This window comes from Macrobrachium nipponense, chromosome 29, assembly GCF_015104395.2.
Source record: "Macrobrachium nipponense isolate FS-2020 chromosome 29, ASM1510439v2, whole genome shotgun sequence".
In the NCBI taxonomy this organism is placed as follows: domain Eukaryota; kingdom Metazoa; phylum Arthropoda; class Malacostraca; order Decapoda; family Palaemonidae; genus Macrobrachium; species Macrobrachium nipponense.
Window position 1 is genome coordinate 36363385 of NC_061092.1, and position 12500 is coordinate 36375884.

Here is a 12500-nt window from a genome sequence, read left to right on the forward strand (position 1 = left end):
ACGTATGAGCGAGATGTGCTTTACAAAAGCAAAAACCATTCGAAATATTAAAGGGAAGACACTTGAACGATTTGAAAGGAAAATTAATAATAAAACTATATCCCGTTCATAAGTATTTAATATTTTCAAAATTACGAGTTTGCAGATCATTAATATTTATAAATCCCTTTCAATACAGACTAGAAAAGTTTGTATGATAATTTCAAAATACTGAAACGTTTGCAAAAGACTTAATGATGTTCAAAAGCAAGAGTGTCATCCTATGAAAATGATTATTTCAGTAAACATGTTATGAAATTATTTTTCTCTAAATCTTGTAAATTAGAAATTCGCATGTGCAGAAAATTAGAGTATTTATTTGTAATTATATGTTACAAGTTGAACTTGATCATCTAACAATAAATAATATTCCATTTCATCAAATGAGTCAGTCATCTCTCACTTTGTAGAAATTCAGCTGTTAAGTCGTCCTGAACGGTCAAATTCAACACAAAATAATTTTATTAGTAATGAAGTACTGTTTATTTTTTTATGATATACAAATACTATTATGAAAAACACAGCTGGCTAAAAAAACAGCATGCTACTATAACATTCAGTTAATAAAGGGATTCATTCTTTTATTTTTCTTCCTTTATGGGTTTTCCTTGGCCCCGGGTTCATTCTTATTAGACTATTTTTTCTATTACTTGCGCAAATTTTTTTATTATTATTACAATATCATTTCCTCTAAAACAAAAAATGAAAAATTCCTTTCTTGAAATAGCCATCGCTAAAATTTACATATTTAATCCAATTTTCTTACCAAAGTCCTGAATTTTGATAATAAAATCCATTAAATTGAAGCGGTAATCAACGAAAGATATCCTAATAATAACAACAAAAACAAGTACCAGAACAACAGCAACAACATTAAAAACTTTGAAAAAAGGACGCCAACAATAATAACATTATCTGGCCACAGTAGAGGTTACAAATAGCAAGGGGTATTTTCTAAAACTTAAAAGAATTCACCTCAATTTACTGTTAATTTCTTTAAGCATACAGTGGTGTAAACTTCATTCTCCAGTTAGAGAGAGAGAGAGAGAGAGAGAGAGAGAGAGAGATATTTACAAGGATTAGGATGTCTCAGACTTGTTAGTCCATCCGAGGAGATATCGTGTGCTCACTTACCTCTAGGAGCAAGTTTCACTGATAATTCACAGTGTCCTAATGATTTGGTCTAGCTTTATTTTAAACTCTTCCACACTGTCGCTGTTTACAACTTCTGGTGGCAGTTTATTCCATGTGTCACATATCTTGTATGTAAAGAAGTTCCCTCAATGAGATATGTTGTATCTCTTCAGTTCTAGTTTCCATCCATTATTTTTTGTCTGGTTTTCGTTTAACGTAAATAGGTTACTGTCTACTTTTGTTATGCCTTTCAGTATTTTGAATGTTTCTATTAGTTGTCTTCTCAACCGTCGTGTTTCTAAGCCATACATGTTCAGGCTCTCTATTCGTCTTTGGTAACCTTTTTGCCTGATGGATGGGATCAACTTTGTGGCTCTTACTTGTACCCCGTCTAATCTATTTATGTCCTTTCTTAGTGTTGGTGACCAAAACTGTACTGCATATCCAAGATGAGGTCTTGATTGTGTAGAGCTGCAGCACTGTTTCCTTGTTTCTGTATTTGAACTGCCTCTTCATATATCCCATTATCTGTGTGTGTGTGTGTGTGTGTGTGTGTGTGTGTGTGTGTGAGAGAGAGAGAGAGAGAGAGAGAGAGAGATAGAGAGAGAGAGAGAGAGAGAGAACAAACAAATAACGAAAGCTAAGTTTGATCTGTGAAGTTGAGAAATGGCGCCCCAGAGCTCAAACATGGTTGAGTACTGAAGTATCATAAAATTTCCTTTTGCGAGATAACACATTTTACATCCTCATAAATCTGTACCATCTGATTGCTTTCTCTCTCTCTCTCTCTCTCTCTCTCTCTCTCTCTCTCTCTCTCTCTCTCTCTCTCTCTCTCTCTTTGTTCTTCTCTGGGAACGAGTTTTTGGTTATTGAAAATCACATCAGTACAAGGAGGAACATACTTAAATCAATATTGTGGAAAGTTTTTTTATCATCACTACTACTACTACTACTACTACTACCACCCTATTATCCTACAAGAGAAGAGAAATCAAATCAGTTTCCAAGTAAAGTAGACAGTCGTTGATTAAAATTCTAGATGTTTTAGTATTAAAAATACTTTTAAAAAATAAGCTTCCTTTCATGATCTGATGATTACAACTAAGTATTTGCGTCTAAACATTTTAAGCAAAATTACACAAGACTAAGGCAATAAACAAAACACTGTTAGGTCGCCATACTTCGTTTATCCGCCATACGTTACACCAATTTCATGTTCCATGTGAACATATGTCACCCAAGTCATAGCATACGAGATTTTTTCAGACGCACCCTTTCTCTCTCTCTCTCTCTCTCTCTCTCTCTCTCGTCTCTCTCTCTCTCTCTCTACTCTCTCTCTCTCTATCTATCTCTCTCTCTCTCTCTCTCTCTCTCTCTCTCTCATATATATCGCATCACGAATACTATGACAACATGAACGTTAGACACACGATCGTACCAAATAAATGTAGCCTGAGAAAAAGCACTATGCTCTGGTATAATCTTTGATTATTTAAGAAAAAAAAAAAAAAAAAAAAAACAGAGGGACCCGACGTTTCATCAGTTCTGGTGACATTTTAAAAGAGGGAATAACAGGAATCCCCTTGGCAATTTCAGGTGATTAATGAGTGTCTCCTATCCAAAACAATCGTTCCCTAGATAAAGCTCTTTTTATGTGAAATGATTTGTGTCCAGGCGAGATATTAATAAAGATGACCTGAGAAATATAAAATAGTGACTGTCGCTTCATTTCTTTACTGTTCACGTTTCTCTCTCTCTCTCTCTCTCTCTCTCTCTCTCTCTCGTCTCTCTATCTCTCTCTCTCGCTCTCTCTCTCTCTCTCTCTCTCTCTTTATTATATATATATATATATCATATATATATATATATATATATACTATATATAATATATATATATATATATATATAAATACATAAATACACACACATGCATATATATATTATATACATAAATATATATTTCTTAACACAATCAGTTCCCCTGAGAGGGGCTAACTACGGAAAAACATGCACGTGCAAAGGTAATCACAATCACAATCATATTTCATCTGCTGAACTGAAGCTGAGGCTCCTGCGCAGAGAGAGTTCCTAACACAAGCTGCTCTAAAAGGGTCACCAACAACGTGTCAAACTCTGTAACACACATTGTACCATTCACTTTCACCTTACATGCAATCCCACGCTTTCTGAATACTGTGACCTTTCACATCCAATACACCTTTCAAGGTGTCACTCCAATACTTTCTAAGTCTCCCTCCCCTCCTTCCTACTAACACTTTTGAATTATACTCTATTTCCACCACCTACCGTTTCCATTCTTTCCTGAAGAGCGGACCATCTCCTAAACCTTTCATTTATCCTTTCACCGGCGGTATGCTTTTTACTACTTCTGCTTTATATCTCTATATGTGTCACTCTTTCATATATTCCATAGTCAATTCTCAATCTCTTCAATTATTTTTCTTTAGTTCACATTCAACATAAACATCAACAACCCTGCAACCTGTTTTGCTCCAACAGCACTGTGACTAAAGATTTCTGTCATCCAACAATCATCAGTTACATTCACTCATATATCTTTTCGAATTAACAGCTCTCATGTATCTCCAAGCCATCAGTTCACTGCGCCATGTCCCTGGTATCCATTTATCTTCATATCGTTACTTTAATTCTTGCTCCTATTTATACTTAGCATACATAATACACACCTACATACGTATATATACAACTAAGACAGGCATACAAAATCTCGATCTATTTCCAGCCTTGGAAAGAATTCAGGAATGCATCATTTGTCGGAATACAACACAAGTAAGTCCTCAGCAATGCTAAAGTGGTACACTTGGCCTTGACGTGGAGTTTATTGCTCACTGAACGGTATCTCCTATTTATGAATTACGACAGAAATTGCAGTGCTCGCTACTACGAAATTTAAATAGAGCGTGCATTTATTAGAATTCTATCTCGGGCTTAACGGATTCCCTTATTCCTAATATTTCAACTGTAACAACTAAATATAAATCTTGCATGTATTTCGTTGCCTATTCTTGAAAAAATTGTAAAACAAAAATCTTGCTTCATTTAACGCCGTTACTCATGCAGATTCAAGGAAGCCTCTGAAACCTTAGGACGATATAGTTTAGTTTTTCGGTGGTGTTAGACTTTATAAAAAATTCAGTTTACGTTTTTATTTGAATACAGAGATGATGTTTTTTAATGGGAGGATGTTTTGTTTAATCTGATGAAAGCAATTCCGTATCAGGTTATCACTAACTTCAATTATCATAATCCACTGATAATTAACACCTAGTGTATAATTATCTTTCTTATTGATGGACAAAAAGTAATTCTTACGTTCCATGTTCTATTTCACTATTAAGGACAAGTTTTAGAGAATCATTCTTGTTTGGAATACGCGAAATATCCTTGTCACAAGGAGTAAACTCCGCCTTGTCTCTGATGTGATTTTGTCTAGAATGAATCAATACTGCTTGCATGCGATTCTCTAATCTCATCCGCTTGAAATAGTGCGATACCAAAGCCTTGTCTGTTTATTTCTTAGAAGTAAAACGAACATTTATTAAGGATATTTAATAACTGAAAAAACCGCAATTTCTTACTTTTATTTCAGTGCAAGAACTTTATCCTTTTCCCAGGACCAACTGAATATTCATCAACTTAGTACAGTTTGGCAAAGAATAAGACTTAAAATAGTCTATGCAGCTTATCTTCCGGGTGTTGGCCGAATCAAAAACAGTTCATCTACGATTGAACATAATCTATATGACAAAAGTCGATGTTTTAATCATTTTATTATTAATGTATTCAAGAATAATATCTTTTGGAATTGAATAAAGTTAAGAGCCCGAAAACGACAAGATTGAGGGGCACCCATTTATAAGCCACTTTCGATTTCATAGATATAAATCTATTCCAAAATATACATTGATTCTCTACTTCTACCTATGATATAACGAAACTCTTGTCTCATTCAGCAGTTACTCATTTTATCAGTGAATGAACCAATTGCTTAAATTTTTCCAGTGCCTATGGAAATATCCAGTGCCACATATTTCTAGTTCCCAATTACGTTCATTACCTTAGTTTGGACCCATTTACTTTATGTTTTCTCCCTTTCTTCTCAAATTTGTGGGTCTGAGAGGATATACCCTGTACGTCTTGGACTACAGTAGTGTCAGCATGGGCAATTTATATACATTACACAGCTTCTTCCTTATGGCATGCAGTGAAGTCTTAATCAGTGAAAAATGGACAATTTATCATCATGGGCCTTTTCCCCTTCAATAAAGGTGGCGCCATATTGTTAAACAAGCCTTCGGGGATGAGGATGGTAACCCAACGCCTTTTATTCTCGACTAGCACATGCTGTTACCCACTTATAGTTAAATGGTTTGGTGGGTAGTAGACCGGAAGCAACTGATGGATCTATATTTATATATATATATATATTTAAAAAAATATATATATATATATATAGAATCCCTATACTTATATATATATATATATATTATATATATATATAGATATTATATATATATACACATATATACATACACACACACACACACACATATATATATATATATATTTATATGTATATATATATATATATATTTATATATATATATATTGTATATTATATATATATATATATATATTAGTATACTAGCTTTCCACTTACACAACAATAATATTCTGTACATTAATACAATTACTAACAGGACCTCATTGAAATTGGATGGTATCTAGCGAAGATATCTATTAAGGAAACGTTACAAGCTTTCTAGGACAAACAGTCCCCTTTGTCCTAGATATAGGTATATATGACAGGTCGTTGCAGAAAGGCTTCAATTGAGATGGTTTCTGAGGAAAGTGTATAATATTAAAAGTATTGGGAGGGGCTAGGAAGAAGGCCTAGAAAAACACTGAATAGTTGCAATCAACGAGGAAAGGAAAAGCTCTGAAAACGAATGCAAGCAAGATACTACAGTGAATGTCGCAGTGTCTTGACGGAGGGTTCGACACATTGCTGTAGGGCCTTCTGTCTGCGCAGGGATTCACCCACGGTTCAGCAGGTTCAGTTTGGCACTACTGTTATGTTTTTATCTGGAATAACTTCGGATGGCTTCAACTATTGCTTATTTTATAAGGCGACAAAGGTATATGTCTCGCATTATTTCACCTGATGCGCATTCAAGATAACGTCATTCCATAAAATAGTTTTTACTTTCATAACTTTGAATTTAAAATGTTTCACTGTTTCAATATCTAACTTCTCTCAAATGAATGCAAATTTTGCAAGCTTAACATTTATTTATTCATACCTAAAATATTTATATTTTGCTTCGTTACATTGACACGAGAGGATTACGTGTTTTTTTTCTTCTTTCTCTTTTGAACCTGCAGTGTTTCTTCTGGTGACTTCGCAAAGATATATATTATCTTTCACAAGATACTGAGATTATAAATCTCAACAGCTGTAACTTTATCTTTTTATTTCCGTGTATCACCCAGCAAAGGTATATTTTTACGGAAAGGTAGAGTATCTGGAGCTTTCTACCTTGGATATACAGGCTTTTATGCATTCGTTGTGGTAAATTGGCATTTACCTTAATTATCTACTTGAATGTTTAGATACATTAAGTTTGTCGTTAGCGAATGGTTGTTTTCTTTCTCTTGTTTGTTTTATATTTCTTTACTTTTGACGTTCCCAGTGTACCCTACTCTTCGTGGCGGGATCTCAGCTGAATATGCATTAAGGTTTTTTTTTTTTTATATTACATTCGTTCTCCCGCTCTCTTTCTCTTTCTGCGGCTATCTTTTTGAAGTGACTTGATAATTCTCTCAATCTAGCAATACCCTTATTTTCTATATCATTCACACTCTACTCAATGCTTCCTGACGCACTGTGACGCCATATAACTTATAATCTGCCAGTCATTCATTCATCCATTCCTCTCTCAGGCACCCTGAAGATTTTTGTAAGGTCGAAATATCATACTTTCACATTTCATAAAGAAACTTATTCCGGCATCACAAACAGTGGATGATGCCTGTAATCCCTGGGATGGTACTTATAAACCGTAAAAATCCAATGTGATCTATTTTATTTTATTTATTGTAACCGAAGGTTTCTGATGGTGACACGACATCTAATATCCTGATCTTACTTCGTGCTGAAGAAAGTTGTTTGGGCCTTAACAAGTCAGTTTAATTTTTTTTCTCCATCGTAATGGATTTACAGCTTACTATCATAATGAAAACGTAAATTTCATTGAAATCATTACCAATGTATTTCTCCTACTAGTGATATGTCCTTGCTTTAAACATTGCAGCAGCTGAGTGTTCTAGGTACTTGGTTTACTGAACACATTATAAAATTTTGGAGAAGAGAGTTCCTGCACTTTGTTGTATTAATTGATCAATTACTAAATACTGTGTAAATATTTGTATTAAATGCCAGCTGGTTCAGCCATTGCTAATGGAAGATCACACAAAACCTTCACACTACTTCCCCATCATATCAACCTCTGCTATTGAAACAGGATTTGGTTTGAAACTTTTTTCAGCTTGATTCCTCTATGTGGGAGGTAAAATTTTCCTATATATCATTAATTCTTATATGGCTACGGCATCTAACAAACATGAGCATCATGTTCAGTCAGTCAAATTCACTACTTAAAACTTCTTTGCAAACTAAGTTCTACATTTGTATGGCATTGTAATGATTATCATTGATAGATTCCATCTTTTATTATTATTATATATAGATGTTTAAAAAAATATCCAAACTTATATATAAAAAATATATTTCTATGTAAAAATATAAAACAAAGACTTTCGAACACTTGAACGGTGTTCCTCATCAGTGTGACGTCACCGTTCAAGTGTTCGAAAGTCTTTGTTTTATATTTTACATAGAAATATATTTTTATATATAATTGTGGATATTTTTTAAACAATTTGTTTTCACGGAATTGTGAATTTTACTTAACAAAATTATGTTATTATTATTATTATTATTATTATTAACTGCGCATAAACAACTACAGAAAATATTCCAGTATCCTAAAACTACCGCACATCCTGTTGACGCATTCCTTATTTTCAAATCGGAAAAATTTCAGGTCTTGTGCAAAGGAAACCCAACATTCTTTGGTTAAAAGAAACTTCGCACCCAGAAGAAATCTTTTGGGGCTGACTGTAACCAGAACGTGAATGAATATGTCCTCGGGGGGAAAGGTGGGGTGTTGGCAATAGGGTTTCTCCTGGTGTGCTTTGCGTGTGCGCAGTTAGATGTGTGGAGGAGGGTGGAAAATGTGGCTTGGGTGTAACGAAATGAAAACGTAGATTTCATACACGTCTCTGACAGAGAAGGAGATATTTGTAGCAGGAATGTCACTATTAGACACACACACACACACACACACACACACACACACACACACACCCACACACATATATATATATATATATATATATACTATATATATATATATATATATTTCTTATACATATATACATAATATAAACAAGCTAATATAATTCGAAACATCTTAATAAAAAGAAGAAAACAATCAAAACCAAGATGCAATTACAGAGCAACATACAGGATCTGCTGCAGATCATTGAAATAGCTCCTTTATGAATGTCTTTGGCTTTTATTGAGACAACGGCTATATACTTCTTACGGAATTACTTAATCGAACCACGTAGTATAACCACAAAAATAATTAGTTTTAAGTCTAAGAGTCACAACTGCTTCAAGAACAAGGCTTCTAACATTTAAGCGAGATCGCTAGAACAGCTCTTTACCGGGTGATATTTAATATTGAGGTGGTTACGTGTCAGGTAAGAATACTGAAATTATTAGTCTGAACACCTACATAGGCAAATATGAATAAAATCTTTTACTCTCAGACCAGTTATTTGAAAAATCAACATTTAGTGAAAATTATGATTTTGAGGGCGATATTGCTGTTGCCATGTATGTTTTAATGCAAGGGAAGGGTGTAAAATTTAAAAAATTCATCCAATCACTTTTGGGAGCAACAAAGTATAAACCTTTAATATAGTCTAGAGACTTGGTTTCACTAAGTATCCCTCCGAGATAAGAGTTTTGTAAATCAGCTTTTGTCAGTGCTGACGTACTGTCCTTCAATTTCAGTAATGATACTGACAAAAATGACTAATTTTTCAGATATTTCAGCTACTACTGCTCAAAAACAAGCTAAAATTCAACTCACTATCATCCATGGAGAATAGGGAATAACCTCAAAAATGACTAATCATAAACTTAATACTTTATAGGATAGCTTGCCATCCTTATAACTTGGTACATCATACCACAAAACTACTTTATAATCCATGCAAAACCTAGACCTCAGGTTTTTAGAGTTCCAGTTTGTAGAAAAATAACCACCTTTACACCCTCCAAACTAATTGATATTGCAATGGATAAATTCATAAGAGTTTAGTTACAATGTTATTTAAGATCCTCAAAATTAGTTACAGGGTTATGAACGTCAGCAATTTCTCAGATTTAACTGCAAGATCCAACATCGAATTGAATACCTGTTTTTCTTAAGCTTACGGAGTGTGTGCAAACATTAATTTTTATGACGAAATGTTCACGTTTAAATATCTTCTTTTACTGATTAAGGGTACATACCTCTGAACGCAACCTTAAATAAAAATATTGAAATTTGGAAGAAATGAACACGAAGAGGTAACCGGGGACAAAAAAAGTTCCCAAAGAGTTGAAATATCAACAGAATTCTTTTTCGTAAAACGGCACATTGCTTAACAGGATTTCGAAACAATGACGGGCATATGCCAGAACAGAAGAGTGAGGGTCCCTGTTACCATGAATTATGCAATGCTTCCTTTTCGTTTTTGCCATCCTTATTCTGAGTCATATCTGTTGCTGCAACAACGGAGATATTCACGTAAGTATACATACATCTATACATGCAGGCGCACATCAAACACGTATACACACATGTATACGCGCACACAGACACAGACACACACACACATATATACCATATAATAAATATTATTTATAAAATTTCATAGCTTAAACCAATGATGAGTGCTCAACTAAGTTGGAATTATGTATTTAGTAATTACCCATGTATTTAGTAGTTACCCAGTTGTCGCGGGTAGCGACAAAGTTCGAGCGGGTATGAGGGCACCTACCTTCTACGTATATATATATATATATATATATATATATATATATATATATATAATATATATATATATATATATATATATATATATATATATATATATATGTGTGTTGTGTGTGTGTGTGTGTGTGTGTGTGTGTATACATATAACGGTATTCAATATTTCGTTCTGTTTTTGTTAATTAGCAATAGAAACATTTTACTGCATCAATAATTTATCTGTACCTGGAACTAAATTTGCTGCACTTAGAGCAATGGAATTGTTGTGAAGCGACGATAGTCCAAAAATTACATTTCCATAACTGATAAAAAAGATTATCTGTTGATTTACGGCAACAAAGTCCAGTCGTATCGCAACTTGAAGGGAATCAACCGTAGAAATAATAATAAAAAACAAACATAATTCTTTTGATGAACCTACCGGAATAATCTATTAACCGAGCATTCCTGCTATTCAATCCTTGATAGTCTATGTAATCACAAATATAAAAGTTAATTATGTAGATTGAGAGAGAGGGGTGGGGCGTTGCTCAACAATGAAGAAGAAAACAAATATCATTCCCCAAATAGTTCGACAGAGGACTCCAACATAATCCTATAATAATTTATTTCTTTTTTTTTATTACTGGCACTCATTTCCAGGTCCTTCCATTACTCATAATCGAAACAAACTGAAAATATTTTCCGTTAACTCCAAAACCAAAGACAACAGAAATTATTCTCGGTTACATGTTTATTGAAGATGGTAGCATGAAATCCGATCATTTCTAAGATGACAAGCCTATTCTCATTGCTATTCACGTAAGAGGAGATTGTATAGGTGCCCAAATACTTAAAACAAAATGGTCGTTCATTTTATACCTATATCCTACCCTAATTAAAATCTTCTTGGATCCCCTGGGGCCTTGGAAAATTTAGCAATTCGGGTCCTAATGATAATGGATTTAATAAGGATTCTGGTTATAAATATATCGTAATAGAGAATCAAAGCCATACAAAGAAAGATATCAAAAATTTCAAGAAGGTTTTTTAAAAATGCAATAAGTTTAGAAACGAGAAGCCTATCACCTAATCATGTGATTGCATCATTCTCTCACTTCTCACAGTATTCCTCCTTAAGAGCTGGACTTCCCATTACTTCAGGGTTAGATTCGTGGAGCAGTTTCTTTTCTGTGAGTCTAACGAAGGTTTGAACAGACGCTGCCAGTGTTGGCTCGTTTTCTCGGTCTAAGTCAAATATTTTTGAGCACAAGAAATGAGAGCCTACAGTACATAGGCAAAGAAATCATTATGGATTTCTGAAGGGAACACCATCATAAACTTTTAACGGACACCTGCTTGGCATGATTTCATTAATTCGGAAGACCATCGCTTTCCATCGGGGTAATTTCGTTTCCCCCCGGAATCAATACAATATCGCCGTCGCTTCGAAATCGAGATTGCTTCCCCACTGAAGCGGCGTTCTTGTGTGCATCGCTCTGAAGCACCTGTAGATTTCCGAGAGCGTCGTCTGTGTGCCTGCGTGGTCGCGGAACAGAACGCCTTTAACCTCGATACAAAATGGATGTCTCCGCTTGTCGCATCCGTGCATTCCCTTTACGTTCTGTATGTCACACTGACACTCCTGCCTCTGAATTTCCTTTCCGGGAGCTGAACGTAGTTTGAAAAACGGAATGTGAGATGACTCTGGATACTAGTTTGTATGTATGTATTTATATGTATATGTATATATGTATATGTATATGTATATGTATATCTAATAAAAGGAGCCCATAAAAAACACCAAAATAGGAGAAAAAGTACTATATTTCAGAGACTGCTGTCTCCCTCTTCAGGTAGATGAATGAGAAAAGTTTACAGAAAAGGTGGTATTTATACCAAGAGGTCCATCCACAAACAAGCCATTTTAAGTCACCCCCGCTGATAATCTTCCTCTAATCTTCTTAAGGGTTGGTTGAATGAAGACGTTGTCGATCGTGTCCGAAATCCATCCTCCTTTTGAGATGTTCATTACCAGCTCCTTAGCGACACAAACACATACGAAAAACTGACGAAAAATCCCCTCCAAAACGTTCCCACAGAATTTTTTCGGAAAGTAAGATTAATTGGCAA

At 34.4% G+C, this 12500-nt stretch overlaps 1 protein-coding gene across 3 annotated transcripts in view; it reads right to left on the minus strand.

Annotated features, from left to right (window-relative positions):
- Nucleotides 1-12500, minus strand: part of LOC135206242 (carbonic anhydrase-related protein 10-like) — a 646502-nt gene that overhangs the window by 46623 nt on the left and 587379 nt on the right. The gene's annotated exons all lie outside the window — the stretch shown is intronic.